Source organism: Serinus canaria, chromosome 6 (genome assembly GCF_022539315.1).
Source record: "Serinus canaria isolate serCan28SL12 chromosome 6, serCan2020, whole genome shotgun sequence".
Classification (NCBI taxonomy): domain Eukaryota; kingdom Metazoa; phylum Chordata; class Aves; order Passeriformes; family Fringillidae; genus Serinus; species Serinus canaria.
Genome location: NC_066320.1, coordinates 16,520,741 through 16,538,934, shown reverse-complemented (window position 1 = coordinate 16,538,934; position 18,194 = coordinate 16,520,741).

Here is an 18,194-nt window from a genome sequence, read left to right as displayed (position 1 = left end):
TACAGTTGCTGTCACCCTGGTGAAGGTCCCTTGAAGGTTGACACATGGATGTGCCTTCTGTCTTATGACCCCGGGAGGGGAGAAAGTCCATGAGCAGTTGTGTGAGAAACTTTGTAATTAACTGCTGAACCAGAAGACTGCTCTCTTTGAGTAGATACAGTCACCTCCACTGCTCCTGTGACTCAAACACTTACTCTAAGACAGGCAACTGATGATGGTGCCCTTTACACAGGTCAAGAACAGAAAAATGCTCCTTAGCAAACTTTACTTGCCTGCTGTAGCAGGTGGTCTGATGCTCAACAGGCAAACTAGAGACGGTAGGGTTGATAGAGTGCATGTGCTGGCTATTGCTATGACAGATTATGAAACCACCCGAGTCACTTGTCCCTTTGTCCCCACCCACACAGAGGCTCTGGTACTTGAGGCAGGTCTGCCTGTCACACCTGAAAGAGCTGTGCAGCTCAAGCACAGCCAGGGAGAGATTTTTAAGTCAAAAAGCAGCTGTTCAGTCACTTGGTGTAAGCTGGTGGATAACTGAGGGAATTCTCCTTGTTTCTTTTGTCTAAACCCCTCCTTCCCAAAGGGGCTCCTGTCAGGGTTTGAAGGCACTGGGACAGAAAATCTACTGTTGCTCTGAAGAATTGCTGCAGAGGTGAAAGGCTCCCATCACTTCATATAAAACCCATCACTGAATCCCATTTTTGACTGAAATTTGTCTGCATTTACTGTAGGTTCTTTTTTTTTTCTGTCACCATCTGAAACTTGTATGGAAAGGGTCACACTCCCCTGGCCCCCAGTACTCAAGCTGCCTTTGACCTCTGAGTGCTGCTCCAGCTGCTGTGCTGATTTTTGGTTTATTTGGGCTGCAGCTACCCTTGCTGGTTGGCCTGGCCTGTCGTGCAAGAGAATTTGCCATCAGGCCAGCTGCTGCCTTTCCCATACCTGCAGTCTCTGATGCTGTGATGACAACCTGCCTTTCCCAAACTGACTCTCCAGGTCTGTGAGGGAGGACTCTGCTCCCCAGGATCAGCTGTGATGAGCTCTCTCTTGGTGCAGTGGCCAAGGCATTGCTGTCACCTCTGGCAGTTGCTGTACAGCTGTCAGACTCCCTTGCTTCTTCCCCAGCAGGACAGAGCTGATGCTGATGCCCCCTGATGCTGGGATTGCCTCCTGCGTCCAAGAGACTGGATGGTGGTTGCTGGTTTATTAGATGTTGCCCTGGAAAGTTTCTGTCAAATACTGGTCCTCCTGCACCCAAGGCACAGCCAGACAAACACTGCCCAGCCATTTCCAGGCACTGGACAAAATGTATCTGCCTGATGCTGGATGTGTCTGCAAGTGCCCATTCACACTGGGACTACAAAAAAGCAGCAGTGGGTGAGCAAATTCCCATGTTATGGCCCTGCATGAAGGTTACAGTGAAAGGGGGGTGGTTGTGGTGGAAAATGAAAGCCCTGGGATCTGACAGTGGCAGTGTTTCTCAAATACTTCAAGGCAGACAAATAATCGGTTAGTAAATAAACAGAGAGCCATCCTGTGCATCTGGAGAGCTCAGACCCAAAAGGGCCGGGTTTTGAAGTGTCTGGACTGTGATCTAATTTGGGGACAACGGTGTTGATGAAGGTGTCTGAGGTAAGTGCAGGGGGTGAGCAATGAAAAGGCCCGGCTAAAAGCAAAGCAGACAAAACCAATTCCTTCCCTTGTAGGAAAGACGGCGAGGGCAGGGATGGGAACGGGCAGCTCTAGGGGCATGTAGCAGTGACCCGCGGTGGGGTGAGCGTGGGCCCAGCCGCAGGTGCCCGCCCGGAGCTGCCGTGCGCTGCCGCGGCGCGGCCACGGCGTGGAGCCCGCGCTCCGTGCGGCGCTCCCGGGGCTGCCGCGGGCACCGCGCCGTGCCAGCGCCCAGCGGGGATGCTCCCGGCCTGCGGAGGGGCTGCAGGGGCTTCAGGCTGAGCCGTCAGGAGGGTCAAAAACCTAATTCTGAGCTGAGAGACCTCAGGAGCATTTTTCCCATGAAAATCTCCCCTGGCACACAGCCCTCGTGTCAGATACACCAGGCATGAATGTGAATCCAGTTTCAGCCTCAGTTTAGAACCTATCTGCTAGACCTGCGTTGGACTTGCCTCCTCTCGACCATACCTAGAATTTCCAGGGATGTACGTGAGACAAGGCGCCTACACTGAACACTGGCATTAGGAAGGATGCTGTCTGCTCTGCTAGATGCTGTACAAGTACAACCATATGGTGCAAGTCATATTTTCATTGTGCCACATATGTTGTCATATACCAACACAAACCAAACCTGCTGAGGTCTGTGTGTACTCTAGTCACACTGCCAAGAGATCTTGTATATGTGAACTCTAATTTTGGTATATGTGAACTCTTAATTTTGGTTACTCCCATTTTCCTTATTCCACCCCCCACACCCCCTCACCCCACTATCATAAAACAAAAGACAAATTCCCCCCTGTTTAATCCAATTCTCTAGCAGATAAATCAAACCCAGGCCTGTTTTCCATGGCTTGCATTGCTTTTCTTCTTTGCCCCACTGGCTACTTTTCTATCTTTCTCTGCATAGAAATAACACTGGGGTGTACCTCACCTCAGCTTGGAAGAAGTGTCCAGTACCTCTCTGTACTTGCGGCTATGGAACAGCCCCAGCAGCCTGTGGGTACACTGGCCTCAGCTGTGATGTCTGCCTGTCCACAGGAAAGGTGGAGGGACAGATGTCACGTGATGCCCCTTCCGAAGAGGTTCTGCTCTAACTACTGTGATCACTGCTGCCGGTGCAGGGGGTTCTTGTTGTGCGCCCTTTTTTACACAACCAGCAGAATTTGGACTGGCTCCTGGGACCCTTCTCAGTGCTCCCCATCCCACCTCCCTCGGTCCAGACCCAAAAGAAGGAGCTGCCTGCCTTTTTCTCCTTGCTCTTCCTCCTGGCAGGGAAGGGAACAACGTGTGCATTGGCTCTCTGCAGGGAAGGTGCAGCGAGGGAGCCGCGGGGACAGTGCGGGGCTGCACTGAGCGCTCTGGACCCACGAGGGCAGCAGAACACTGCGGAAGAAGCTGGCTCAGCCCGAGGTGGCCGCGGGCTGGTGACAAAAGGGACCTCGACTCGGGGCTCTTCACAGGCAGGGGGGTCCGGAACTGCTGCCTGGAACGCTTAGAAGATGCTGCCGAACAGGTCAAGCACACTGCCTGTCTAGGGAAAGAAGGACCTATCTCTTGGGACCACGGGTCGCCCAAGGCTTGCCCAGGATCTTGAGACTTCGGGTCATGGGAATGGGGCTGAGCCCTAGGCAGATGCCAAGGGGATGGATCTAGAAATACACAGCATTTCAAGGCTGTGTCCTTGCCCTGCTGTCAGCTGGAGCGCTTCTGGGTCTGCCCTGTGCTTGGCCATCACCCCCTGTGCAGAGGAGGTCTATCCCAGGAAACACATTGGAAGGAAATCTGTTTTGGTCGTTTTCTCTGCATCTGCATGCCAGGGCTCTGTACGTGGCTCTCACAACGCTCACCAAGCAGTATTTCTCAGGGCTCAGAGAAGTCTGAATGCCATCTTCAGTGCATCTAAGGAGAGAGCATCCTGACTTTGGCCAGGTGGTGTGGTTCAGTGGCTGAACTCACACCTTCCTCCTCTCACGGCAGAAGAAAAGCCCCTCAGGTGGAAACGAGGGAGTTCTGCTGCATTCCACAGTGAGCCACACAGCTCTGCTTCCCCATGCTCCTGAGACCTGGGGATGCCAGTGGCTAAGGTGAGCTCTGACCTAGGCTGCAAATGCAAAGCCCAGAATAGTGCAAAGCAGTGCTGTGAAGAGCTCATACCTTTTCCCCTGCTAGTTATGTACCTACCACTGCAATCAAGCCATACAGTGGCTACAGTGTGTGACTCAGAGACCCAGAGAGCACAGCCAGACACTGCCACTCCAGACCTCTGCTCACCAGGTCTGTGCTCCTAGCCCTCCTCTGCAGCCCCCTCCCGTTGCCTTCTTTCCAATCCTCTTGTACTGTATTCTTGGCAAGGGTGCTGGCTCTCAGCCCCTGCACCTCATGTGCCCTATTGATAGCTGGTAATTTATGTAAATCTCCTAATATATGGATTCTGGGATCAGGACAGAGGGTTTGTGTGTGAGATGAGATTAATATGTTTGCAGATTCTCTATGCAAAGAGAATGAGAGAGGCAGGCAGGGCTGGGACGCTCGCCCTAGGTCTCTATTAGTACCTCTGCATGCACTCACCGTGCCCAGTCTCTGCCTCCACGTGGCCAGCAGTGCAGGGGACTCTCGCTGCTCTGGCCACCCCGGTCACCCCCAGCCATCCTTGTGGGCCAGCTACCCAGGACTGCCCATTTCTGGGAGCCCACAATGTGCCTGGTAGTGGTTTCTGTCTCTGCTCCACCAAAGTTTCAGCATCTCCGGAAGGTGGCCAGGCTGAGCTGTGACAGGGACTGCTGCTGCTGCAGGATTGTGTGGCCTCCTGAAAGTGCTGGAAAACTGTGGCTCAGCTTTATTCTCACTGGGAGAGTTCAGGACAAGGGAGGCTGCTTGTAGCCACTGGCCTCAGTGTGCAGCTGGGGCTCAGCCCCTCCTGGTCCAGGTCAAACTCGGGGATAGGGTGGTGTAAGCAGCAGAGCATGGGCTGGGGTGGACCAGTGTGACAGAGGGGTGGCAGGGTACAGGGCCCTGGGCAGCAGGAAAATGATGATGCCAGTTTTGATGGCCACACGCTGGGCTGACATGCTGTGCCCCAGCTGAAGGATTTGGCAGTGGGCGGCCATGTGCCCCTGTGCTGTCTCTCCTGAGGACTGCAGTCTCCCAGGTGAGAAGTGCTACCTGTACACCCAGCCCTGTTCAGGGTGTGTGCCTTATCCATACACATCTCCCAGCTTGGCAACAGCACCCAGCTGCCTGGGCTTGGCCTGGGTGGGAAGGCAGAGCCCACCAAAGCATGGTAGAGGCCAAGAGAAGTTGGGGAGCTGGGAAGTAGGTGGTAGGGAAGGAATCCACCCTCTGATTCAGGTGTTCCTGAGGAGTTCCTGTTCTATACCTGACATTTAGAAACCTGGAATCCTGCTGATGGATAGGATTTGATGTGGTGGAGTATATTTCACACTGTGTCATTTATCCTGGTGCTGCCTCATGTGAAATGTCAGCCGTCCAGGAGGCTTTTCTGATCGCTCTTTGAAGTACTGGTTTCTGATAAACTCAGGAGAAAGATGCTTTTACCAACCCAGGTCAGGAACCAGGAGAGGGAACAACTTTTCTCCTCCCTGTGCAGGGTCCCTTGGTAAGACCTGCCAGCTCAGCCTGACTTACTGAGGGTCACAGGGAGGGTCCTGCTGTCCCTCCTGCTCCCAGTGTATCCCTCATCCCTTTTGGGCCACACAAACCCCTTTTTTCTGCCCCAAATCTCTTTGACAACACTGTGTCTCATGCTCCCTCTCCCCGCCTGTGTCTGGATTTGCTCCCAATACTCTTTTTAGCCTTTGGAGGAATATTTTCAAGTCTCCTGGGGTTGCTGCTGTTGACAATGGAAATCTATTGTGTTTTATGTGCCTGGAAAATGAATTTCCATGTCAGAAGAGGAGAGCAATTACCACAAGCAAGAGAGATCAAATTGGGTCTTTAAAAAGAAAATAAAGTTCAGATCTTATCTGATTAATGAGATTTCTTCCAAACCTTAACAAATCTTAATTACAGTGACTCTGCTGGAAGGGATGAGGTAAAGCTAGGATTGGGGGCTATCTAAACAGAACCGCTCTCTTCCGAGCTACAGTACATCCCTGCATGAAAGCAGCAGGGACGGCCATTGAGTGTGGAAAGCTGCTCAGCTGGAAATCAGCAAGGGAGGATTCTCCATGGAGCCTGAGCAGCTCCTTCCCCAAAGGCTCACAGTGCTGGGGGAGAACCCCACCAGCCCCAACCAGCAGCGAGCCCTCTGCTTTGCTCTGCCCCAGATCCTGGCATCCTTTTTGCTCCAGATCCCTCTGTTTCTACAAATTTTTCACCTTTTTTTTTTTCTTTTTCTGTAATAAGAAAAATTATTCAATTGATGAGGATTTTTATTCTCCCTTCCCCAATTTTTTAAAAAGAAGCCTCCTGCTTAAAAATAAGCTGAGGGGTGCTAAGTTGTTTATTCAGTTGAAGCTCACAAAACATTTTTCAATTATTTTACTGGACTGTCTGCATAATACAGACCTTTGTCCCCCTGCCACCCCTTTATTGAATACAATAACTTTCTTCCTGAAAGAATACGAGTCTTGAGCCAAAGATGTTGAGAAGAGAAACTCCAGTGCTTCCCTTAACAGCTGTTCTGATGGTTAATCACCCTGACTTCATCGGACAAAGTAAAACAAAATTTAAAAAGGTCCAGTACTTTATTTTTAATTGGACTTGTCTGGCTTCAGCATTTATCCATTGGCTCTTGTAACAGATTCCTCTGGCAGATTAAAGAGTTTTTTAGTATCTGGTATTTCTTCCCCAGGAAGAAATTTATATATAGGAAGCAAGTCACCTCTTGGTCCTTTTAATAAACTCAATAAACGGCTCCCTTTGGATCCTTGGTGTAGTGCATTCCCCCCCAGTTTTGGGTAATGTTTGGGGTTCTTCTATCCTGTTACCAGAATACAAACCGAGACAGAAAGAGGGGGACATAGGAATGAGTCCAAACCACTAGAAAATCAGACAGCCAAACCTTCCCTTCTCTTTGTCTCAATGTGTATAAACACATTGTTTCCCTTCATATTATCTTTGGAACAAATTTGAGAAAATATCACTCATCTAAAAGATATTTTCTCAATTTCTATAATTATAGACTAATTATTAATAGCCATATCCAGAGCTAGAACTGGCTGTCAGCATCTGAGTGAGGGGTAAAATGACAACAAATCAGTGTATTTAGGCACGTGTAGGTATCAGGGAACAGGTGGGATTTACAGGAGGGCTTGTGGAGTGCCCGAGCCTCTCCTGTGTGTGGCACACAGCAGAGCTGGCTGCGCTGGGGAGCGAACGCCCCACCGGGAGTTTCTTCCCTGCTCGGCTCAGGGAAGGAGGCAGCAAGAGAGCCACACACAGCAGCATCCTAGGAGGAGGAAAATCAGGCAGCTACCAATGATGCACAAACATCCTCTAAAAACTTTCTGCTCTTAGACTTTCTAGGATCTTTACCTAGTGTGTTTCCAGCTTAAACTGCGAGGCACAAATATTGCTTGTTTTCCTGTTCACCAAGATTTCACCCTCTCTTCTCAGTCCAGCAAAGTTTCAAAATGTGTGAATAATTTGAATTATTTTTGCCTCATTTCCACTGCCTGATAAGATTCTCATCTGCCTGTCTTGTTTGCCTGATTTATGAAGGTTTGGGTTTTTTAGGCATTGCTTCTGGTTTTACTGAGGGAGAGATTTTTTTTTCTTATAATAAATTTTGGGTTTACTGTCAACTTTCTCCTCAAGGCCCTAATTTGGTGGACTCCCTCTGCAGTTACTCCACTTCAGGCAGATGCTTAAATCTTCTCAGAAGAAATGATCTTGGGCACAGAATTTAAAATAAATATTTTCATAAATCAAGAGTCAAATCTTCAGCACGTATCCACTTTTGCCTTGCTCCTAGCTGTGATTACATTTGCAACTTTTAATTTCTTTCAGGACAGTGAGTGGGAGAGGAACAGCCACAAATACATTTCGAGAAAGCTGTTGTTCTCCTTCTGTTTCTTTACACTTTACTACAAAACTGGTTTTAGAATTTAAAGAAAGGACACTTCTCCCCTAGTATTGACAACTTTAACTGCTCAAAAATCACAGAGCAAGCACTCAAAAGAGCAAGATTTTAAAAATAACATAGTTGGGATTCTTGTACTGGCTTTCTGTGTTAAGGTGATGCATGCATCACATTTTAAAGCCGTTCTCTGCATTGTCCAAGGTTACAAAGTTACTTTTTAATTGAAGTCTAAATTCCTGATCCTAACACATACTCCTTTTCTTTTTCTGCCTCCTGCTTCCCCAAACTTTGCACATTATTTTTAGCTCGAGGATCTAATTTCTGCCTGTGATACTGCTCTCCCAAGGCAGTGCCACTGGGTTAGGAGCAGAAGAGTGGACACCAAAGCTCACCAAGCCAGTGTGAATCTACAAGCTGAGCCTAGTTTGACGTGCCGACTACAAAAATCATGGGCTTGATCCCCATTCACCTTTCACAGTTGCAAAACTGGCTTAAAAATCACCATGTTAAAAAAAAAAAAGGGGAATTAGCAAGTGGCTTCTTTTCTGATGCCATTGTGTTGTGGAACAGCAGGCCAGCTTTCAGGCTTTTTGCTGCACCCACAACAAATAGTTATTTCTTAAGAAAAAGGATTAAAAAAGTCTGCTCAGAGCTTTGCATATAATCCTATGACTCCAGGACCCAAGGCTTTGAGTAATATCAAAATCGAAATAAATTCTCCCTGTGAGAATCATAAGAATCTGCCAAATTAGTTCACAGGGGTAAACAAACAGCCAAATATTAGTATTCTACACTAAGAGCTAAATCCTATAAGTGGGGCCAGGGTTGCACATGGATTATCCTTTTATAGTTCAGGCATGGATTTACCAAGGGGATTATAGGCCTTCCCCTCCCCACCCTCCCTTCCTCTCCTCCATCCCTGGTGTTGCCCAGTGCTGCACACTCCCACTGCACTGTAGAGTTCCTCCCACTGCCCCGACACCCTTCCCTGGGCACAGGGATGCATCTGCCCCCTTGCTCTTCCACCCCAGCACACTGGGAGCAGTCACCCCCCTTCTCAAGATAACAAAGGCAGGACAGGAAGTGATGCAGAAGTCAGTTAGTTCCAGGTCCTGAATGGGTGCAGAATTCCTGGGGGATGGGGGATTAGTCCCCAGATGTCCCACCCAACCTCCTTTCTTCCTGTGACTACTTTGCCTTGCCTGATGCTGTTTCCTGAACAGGGATAATAACAATTCAAACTGACACTCTGCTTCAGTTTTCCTTCTCTACTGGTCTGATAGTGCAGTGCTGATGGCTTGTCACTCTTAATATCCTGCACACTTCCACTGAGTCCCTCGGAGCGTTGGAAAGCTTTGATTGCACCCAGGGTAGCTTGCATGATGCTGAGGTGCCACATACTTACAGATTTGATGAACTTATTCCTTCCTTGACTCTTTTCCCCTACTGTATGCACCTATATATCTGCATGTGCATACACAATCACACACAGACATTTTATTATCAAGCTAGACATGGGAATTTTTAACTGGAATTTTGCTGCTCCTTTTAGGCAGAAACAATTCTGCAACATCATTTGTTGGCTCTGATATTTTTATTTGTGCATTTTATAGATTATTACTATTATATAAAAGTGCCCAGTGCTTTACGAGACACAAAATACAGATAATCTCTGTCATGAAGAGTGCACAATCTAAACAAAACAGACAACATAGACAGGGCTCGCTGAGAGGCACAGAGGAGTGAAGATTAGTCCTGTTTCAGTTTTATAAATATACTGCTAACATTACTGGACAAGAAGTAGGCATGTTTTCTTCTTCTTCCCCTTCCATCCTCCCATTTATTAATGCTTCCCTCTCAGTCACACAATGGAATTATGATGCAACATGAAATAAAGCCTGGTTTAGGCTCCTGGCCCCAATTCAACAACCTTGAATCCCATCCTTGCTCCCTGGCACTCACGTGCTTAAGATTCCTCTGGATTGGTGCCTTAGATCATGCAGTCTATTGACAGCTGCCCTTTTGCTTACAAATGAAACCGACCCTAGATCAATAAGAAAAAAGCGTTATTCTCTTCACCTGTTTAATGCCACGGCTGTGGGTTGCTGTAAGATTTGTAAACAAGCTGATGTCTACAGGGAAAGCTGTAAGACAAAGAACACCTTCCCTACCAAAGGGAGCGGGTGTTCTGTGTTTACATACAAATCACCTTCTGGGGCTTCTTTCAGTGGGCTCCAGAAATCTGCCATGTGGACTGACAAGCAGGGGCTGTTTATTGTCTGGTTTGCCTCTGCCTGATGCACAGACCCAGCACTATATAGCAGGGCACTCGCAGCTTGACCAGTTTCCATCAAGGCACATTTTGGAAAGAATCTGCATTTAAAGTAAGGGGCATTTCAGAAATACTTTTATGATTCTCTCTCTCTTTTTTTTTTTTTAATTTTTTGCCTCCTTCCTCCACACCCATACTTACCTCTCCTCCTAATAATTTAAAGAATTTGAGGAGCAATAGAATTGTATGACTCAGAGAAAATAATGTGTGCAGTCCTGGGCAAAGGCAGTGGAAGAGGAGTTAAAGTCAGTGCCCAACCACATCAGGTACAGGTCCCTGAAGTAGAAGACCTGTCTGGCTGCAGGGGGCTCACCTGGCACCTGGCTGACAGATTTAATTGCATTGTTACCCAGGTCCAAGTCACTGGATGTCTTCTATGGCTCAGATTCCTGTATGGAAGGTAGAGACACATTGCAAAGTTAGGGAAATTCACATGCACAAAAGAGACTCGAACATCAGTTGAGAGGCTCTGCACATTTCTCATCTCAGCATACTTAGTTACTCAAACTTCATCTTTCCTGGAGAGTGTCTGGAGGCACCTCTCCCCTAGACCTCAGTTACAGTTGGAGAACTGGGCAAGGTGCTAGGAGAGGCCCCCTGGGTATCCCTAAGTGGGAGGAGGACACTTCAGAAAGGTATACTGGAAAATTCAGAGATGAAGCCAGGATGTTCCTGTTGGAACTCACTGAGCGAGACACAGCAAGGCTGGGAGGCTGAATACTGGCCACAGCTGTGGTTGTGCACTGGTCTTGGACCAGTCACTTACCCCTCTGCTCCCTCCTTCCTTTTTGCTACTCTGGAAGTATTTCAGCACTCTGGGGCAGGCAAGTCCTCTCCTTTGCCATCCACAGTGCTTCATTGCTACTGAAATAACTGGCAGCACATCTGTGGCCCAAGGTCCCCTCCCTCCTCCTCCAAGCAGAGCTCAGTGGGTCACATTGCTGGCATGCCATGGCCATGATTCAAACTCTACAGATGACCCACATTTTCTTCTGCACCTAAGTTGTCCTGCATCAGACCAATCACTTCAGCAGGGGGCTTTGGCTAGTGCCCCAGCAAGTGAGATTTCAGACCCTGTTGGTCTGATGCTGTAATCGGGGCCTTCTCCCTGGGGGTATCTACGCTGTCCTGGCTAACCTGGCTGACTGTTGTTTTTGCCCATGCACAGTTTCATTCCCAGCACATTCTTCTTCTGAAACTGATACATCAGTTTTAATTAGTTAGGTTTTCTTTTTCTGTCTAGAGGTGCCTCCTGCCTTCAAAGACCAACTTTCAAACATTAACTCTTCTAAATGTTTCCCCCCACATGTGAACCCCTCCCTACCCTGCCTTGTAAATTATGTCCAGTCCTGTCCTTTTAGCGAGCAGGTACTTAATGTGATAAATTCAGCTTAGTGTCTCCTAAAGTGTATGCATGTGTATGTGTGTGTTTGTGTGTGTGTGTGTGTGTGTGTGTGTGTGTGTGTGTGCGCGCGCACGTGTCTTTAAAGAAGGAACAAAATAAAGTTGTATCAAGGCATAAATTATTCCTCTAGCCTCATACCTTGCCAAGGTAAAGCTAAATTTTTGGACTTTTCTTTCAACTAAATGAGATAATTAATGTAAGAGGGAAAAAAAAAAGGGGGGGAGACCTTCCTCCTCCCTGGAGCCCTTAGCCTTGATGTTTGACTATGAAACGCCAAGGTTGCTGTGGGGTGGAGATCTCAGTTCTGGAGTGGGGGGAAACAGTGAAGGAGACAGAGATCTGGGAGGGTGGGGGTCATGGGGATGGGCGAGTGTTTTCATTTTGCCAGGGCTGTGGGAGGGCCTGTAATGCGGGCTGTGACCCTGTTTAATAAAATGCCTAGGAAAGCAAGGGGCCAAAAGGGGGGGGGTGAGAGGGAGACGGAGTGGCTGGGGCTGGCAGGAGACTGTCATGAGATGAAAGTGTCCCTTCGTCCATTCCTTTCCTCCCTCTCTGCTGTCAGCACTTTTTAATGTCAAACAGTGTGAGTGGTCGATGGGGCTAGCTTCTGTCTCCTCATATGTACTTTTTTTTCACTTTCCCCAGAACTTTGGCCAGATGAATTCACTGCTTGGGAGCAACCAGAGAGCGGTGCGGGTGGCCCTGCAGGCATCCTTTTCACAAGGACCTTGAGCTGAACTTTTTTCAAGTCTTTCTCTGAGGCAAAAGCTTGTCAGGGAATGTCTCCTTTCTGCCCTGCCACTCTCAAGTCCTAGACCACCCTGGGTGTAAAGCTAGTCTTACAAAGCTTCCCTTGAGAGCAGTGTGGGCATCACACAGTGAATACTGTCCACATGATAATCCAGTTCCTGCACACCGCACTGAAATTTAGGGAATTTGTGTCTCCTTGGTCCCTGCCACCAGTCTGTTGGGAGACAGTGGGTCATGCATCACGCAATACCTCAGTTTCCCTGCCTTTAAAATGGTGGTCATCATCACTACTTCCTTTGTGATCAACTTGGAGATGTATGAAAACTGCACGGTGAGAAACTGTTGCTTTTATGAGGTGTGGTAATGTGTAGGTGAGCTGGTACCACCCAGCCCAAAAATGCCCTGTAACAAGGTGACTGGCCTTGCTGGGACTATGGCCACAGGGGTAGGTCATAAGCAAAGCCACAGTCACTGCACATGTGACATCAAGATCTGAACATCTCTGCTATTGCCCCAGGGTATTTCAGAAGGCCTAGAGGTGCCCTTGTGGGTGAAGAAGATTCATCTCTGCAGTGAAGCCAAGCCACAAGACCCCCAAGAAAAGTGATTTCTGCAGTTTTACTGATGGGAGCTACCTGATGAAAGTATGACAAACTGATCGCTTATGTTCATGAGCCTGAGATGTGCTTTGTTCTGCAGCTGCAGGTGAGGGTACTTTTTGACACTGATGAAATGAAACTATCGCCTTTTTTAAGTTTAAGCTCAGGTAACCCAGCAGAGACAATTGCACTGTCTGTCATTTGTCCCCATCCTCTCCATAATGTTTAACCTACCTGTCAATGTCAGCCATACTTGACACACGGACAGAGACCACTAAACTATTCTATGCCTACAAAATGTGTTTAAATTAATGATGGAGTAAACAAGCAAGGTTCACATCGGTGCCGGCAACAGGACTACTCCATCTTCTCTGCTGGCCAACCAACCCTCCCTGCCCAGTGACCAAACAGCACATGGCTGTGACAGCATGCAAGCTGAGAGTCCTCTGGGGCAATGAGAGGCACTGGAGGAGAATCTGTCCTCTGCAGTTATTGTAGTGGTGATGGAGGGAGGACAAAGGAATCAGGACACAAAGCTAGCAGAAAACATGTTTCACTAGTCTTGTCAACCCCAAGACTTGCTTTGAATTCTCTTTTTTATATATATGGAAAATGCTCTACCTCCTCTCTGGCCTAGCCACTGGGTTGCTTGATTGGGACAACCTAAAGCTGCAAGTCATTTTCTACCTGGAAGAGTGCAAATGAGAGGGAGGGGAAGGGTTTGAGATGGGCACCTCTTCTGGGGTAGTCAGAAGTCCAGGTAAGCATGGGTGGAAGCTTTGACACCTCTGCCATGCCACGGTGGTGTGGGGCAGGGGTATGGTGCCCATTTCTGGAGCGTGCTGTGTGAGGGGCGGGGGAGCTGGGCTGCCTCTCTGCAGCCTGTGGGCACTGCTGTGCTGCTCACAGCAGTGCATGTTTGGTGAGGAGCTTTGGCTGTCTTAAGCACCTTTCGAATACATTGGGCACAGCTCATTGAATCCTCTAACAATCCAGCTCCTGTCTCCTCTCCCCCTTCTTCCCAAGAGCCAATGTCTTTTTTCAAGAAACAGTAACAATGCCCATGCCCCACACTCCCGTGGGCTCTGTCCCTATCCCTCCTATCCACAGACTGTCTCCCCTTGCTGCCCCATCACACAGGGCCCCCTCTGAAAAGAGGATTTTGTTGCTGGTAAATGGTTCCTTGCTGGTGAGGATTTTCCAGAATTCAGCACTTTCCAGGCCCTACTCCTGCATGGAGAGAGCTAGTTAATGAGCCATTAACCAGAGGAAAGGAACTCTCTGGTGGCTGCAAGCAACAATAGCAACAAAATAACCCAAAAACAACAAAGCATACCCAAGAAAAATGCACCAAACATCAGGAGGAGTTTCAGGGAAAGGAGAAAGAAAAACCAAAAGCAAATCCAGAGAGATGTGATTGTAATACCTTGGTTAAAAATGCAATCCTTGGTAAAGTAATTGCCTTCTCTGGTGAAGAGAAGGGTTTAGATTGATTCATGCAGTCCCAACAGCTACTGTTTCCCCTGCCCTCTACAGCCCTGTCCCAAAATTACTGGGCACACATCAGGAGGACAGTGAGGAATGGTGCCTTGGGACCCAGCATGTCTGCCCTGGGTAGTGGCCCTGCTCCAGGAAAGGTAGGAGGCAGTGTCAGAAGATGAGGGAAGAAGTGGATACAGGCCCTGGAATGTGGGTGGTCAGGGAGAGAGTCCTCTTTGGAGAATGCACAGATGTGTTAGAGCTTGGGGAGTGAGAAGCTGGGGAGCAGGGGTGCTGAGGGTGTGCAGATGGAGGCTATGCAGGGGTTTGAAAATGAAGCAATGCAAGAGCAGACTTGGTACATGCAATAGTCACAGTGTCCCAGAGCTAGCTCATGCCAATGGCTTGTAAACCTTCAATGGCCTGCCCGGAGAGTTGGGCTGCTACCCAGTAAAGCTCTCTGGGCAGGGAATGAGCACCCACCTGGGAATTAGACCTGTGTTGCTAAACTGAGGCACTCGTCTCACTAGCACATGCTGGGGAGAAGCTCTTTTGCAGTAGGATTGCAGAGTGCTCTGCCCAAGAGATCCCCAGGGTGCCTGCAACCTCCGGCACCACAAACAGTGAAAGGTATTCTTTCCAGAATTGCATCCACATTTTCACTGTTCTCATTGCAAACTTGCTTGCTTTGCTCTCCAGCTAAATACTTTGCACCTGGAAACATGCACTTGAATGCCATTTTCATGGTGCTTGCTGGTTGGAAATCAATATTAATTTACTTGTGCGTGTAAATACAGAAATGTATTTATAAGTTTCAGATCAGTTGCAAACACATGCAAATTCTGTACATAAATTCTCACTCATTTATGTAATCTGTTCAGTAATATCATTAAAGAGAGCACATCTACTGCCTGACTAGAGTTACATTTGCAATGTGCTGAGATCAGCTGTGCCTATTCACATACCACACTCCCTTGCCCATGCAGCTCCTAGCAGTGGGTGATGCTCTGGCTCCAGGTATCTTCTGCTGTTTTCCTGTGATGTGTTATTACTTTTCTCAAGGGCTTTGGGTTTTGGTTTTAGGTTTTTGTGTGTGTGCATCTCTTTTTAGCACAAGCAGGTTTGAGTTATTCTGAGGTTTGTGGCATAGGGAGGGAATTGTGGTTTCTTTCGGACTAAACACCTGCTGCAAAGTGATTGCAAATGCACTGGATTTGATTGCATAGCTGCTCCTCCAGTCCTATGTCTCTCCAGCTACAGATCACAAGAAGAGTAGGAATTATTTACAATTCTACAAAAAAGAAACATGGTCAACCAAGACATCATTAAAATACTCTTTTAACAAGACATGGTGTGTGTATTTCTCAGAATTGTCATTTGAGAGCTGCCCACTAAATTACTGCTCAGAGAAGTAACTCTGAGTGAGAGGAAAAATCATCTGGTTAAACATATTGTATGTCAGTGCTGAGAAAATCATTAACATATATATGCTGTAGAGAAGAGAATGCACCAGCTAAAGTCTATCAATAAAGATATACCACATTTTTATGATACTGGAATTAAAGAGACCTGATAGAAAAATATCACACTCATTTTATTAAAAAATATGATCTTGTCAAAGCTGTTTCCTTTTCAGGATAAATGAAACTCAGCCATATCAATATTACTGATTTTAAATCGTCATTTTTAAGCTCAATGCTTTATTATTTATAATTGCTTAATAATTCCAGAAGATGTGAATTGGTCAAACCCCTGATTTCTTGTTAGGCCATTTTGACTATTAAAAATACTACAAAAGCAATCCTGTAAAAAGGCATTGCATTTTAAAGGCACAACAATATATTTCATAACATTGCCATTTTTCACATCAAAATGTTTCTGAAGAAACCTTTCAGTTCAATGAATAGTCCTGCATTTAAAATTGTAAAATAAAGCACACGGGAACTAAGACTCTTCCTTGTATGTACCTAAGGTGGAGGAAAGTGTGTACTGTGTTGAATTATTTGCTAGGCGATATACGGTTATAGCAGCTGACAGAGTTTTTCTCCAGGGCAGAATTAAGGCTAAATATTCACTTTTGCAATTTTTATTTCCTGTTGCATAGGAGTCTGCATTGCATGAATTTAAATCTTTGCATTTGTTTCCTACACTATTTTAAAAAAGGAAAAATGAAACAAAGATTAACAGAAGCAAATAAAACTCAAGAGAAAGCACGTGCTGTGGTAGCTGATTGCAACAAAAAGGAACTGCTTCAGTCAGTCTACATTAGATCTAGATATTCAAGCATGTACCTGTGGTAAAAACTTCAGGGTGATTACTTAGCCCGAGGAGAGGTTCCAACACTCCCTGCTTACAGAAAGCTGGAGTTCTCTCTGCTTGCTGTGGTAGGTCCAAGATTGAGCTCACGATAATGTATCTCTATATAGGGCATATTGGTATTAAAATAACTGTCTTGCAGGTATGTTTTATTGTGCAGTGGATACACAAGATCTTTGTTGCATACATGCTGGCTCAGTTTTTCTGAGCTGAGGACATGAATCATCCTCCAAACTGCCATCAGAGTTGATGAGAACTGGGTGGCTATTTGACTTAGATGTCTCAGTCAATGGAAGTAGATCACACTGGAAAACATTGGGGATGCACACACAGATCACAGGAGGGTGTTTGGTGCTGGCCTGTGGCTTTGCTCTGGAGCCAGAGGGAAGGCAGGCCTGGGCAGGATGGTGGAGAGGTGTGTGCAGCGTTTCTTTGCCCACATGCCGCGCTGAGGCTGCGGGGCTGCAAGGGATGTGTGTCGGATACACTCCACACGCACGCGCTTGTTGGTGGGGAATCTGATGGTGCCCGGTTGCTGGGGCCGGTGTGACTCCACACGGGGGCTGGGTATTAATTACACGCTTGAGAGCAGTGTGCGTGTGTGTGTGCGTGTGTGTGTGTGTGTGTGTGTGTGTGTGTGTGTGTGTGTGTGTGTGTGTGTGTTTATGCGTAGCTGTGGGCCCGGGAAGACCTCGAGCTTGTCACGCACTCCGTGTGCTCGTGCAGCTGTGGCAGGAAGTGCAGAGCCGTGACCCTCTACCCGCAGCCTCGAGGTTTCCCTGGCCCGGCCAGGCAGCCCCTGGTGCCACGGTGTGTGCAGCAGGGTGGGTTTGCTGCCCCCTGCACGGGTTTTATAGACTCTGCGTGTACCATCCTGAGCACAGCGCCGAGACTACAGCCAGCTGCTGAACTCTGGTGGTAACAAACAGCCCCATTAATGCAGTGTCACAGATTTCATTAGGGCGTCAGTCCCGACCAACATGGCCATAAATCAGGGAGATGGTACAAGGGCTTACAGGCCCTGGTTTCAAGGGCCACATAGCCAGAGACTCATAACGCTCAAGAGGAAATGATCATGAATATTATTTAAAAAAATCAGAAATGTATATTAGAAAATCTCTGAGCTTATCAGATGGAGTGAGGTTGGGTAATAGCTGTTATTTATACTGCTTGTGCAGAGTGATAAAGTGGTGCTTTATGACCTGTGGTTTATCACTTAGAATAAGAGTCATGTGACTCCATTAAGGATCTTTCTGTAGAAATGAAAAAGGGTAAATTAATGTGGTTTTTTTATTGTTAAATATTTGCACTCTCCTAAACCCAGTTTTTATTTTCTCTACTTAAGAAGTAGCCTATAAGCACAAATAAGTTTAAGTTTTGATTGATGAAGAGGTGGGGTGAAAACTCCCTTTATGTCAAAGGCTCTCTGGAGTGAGCCAGCCTCCCACCCACTAATGTCTATCAGTGGGGTTGGGTTCAGCAAGGAGGGAAAGACAACACAGTCAGTACTGTTACACCCTAAAAGTCGCTCCCCTTGGCGTCTCCGACCCATCATCTTCTGCAGAAACACACTGTAGTCCTGCTGCTGCCTCAGCCTCA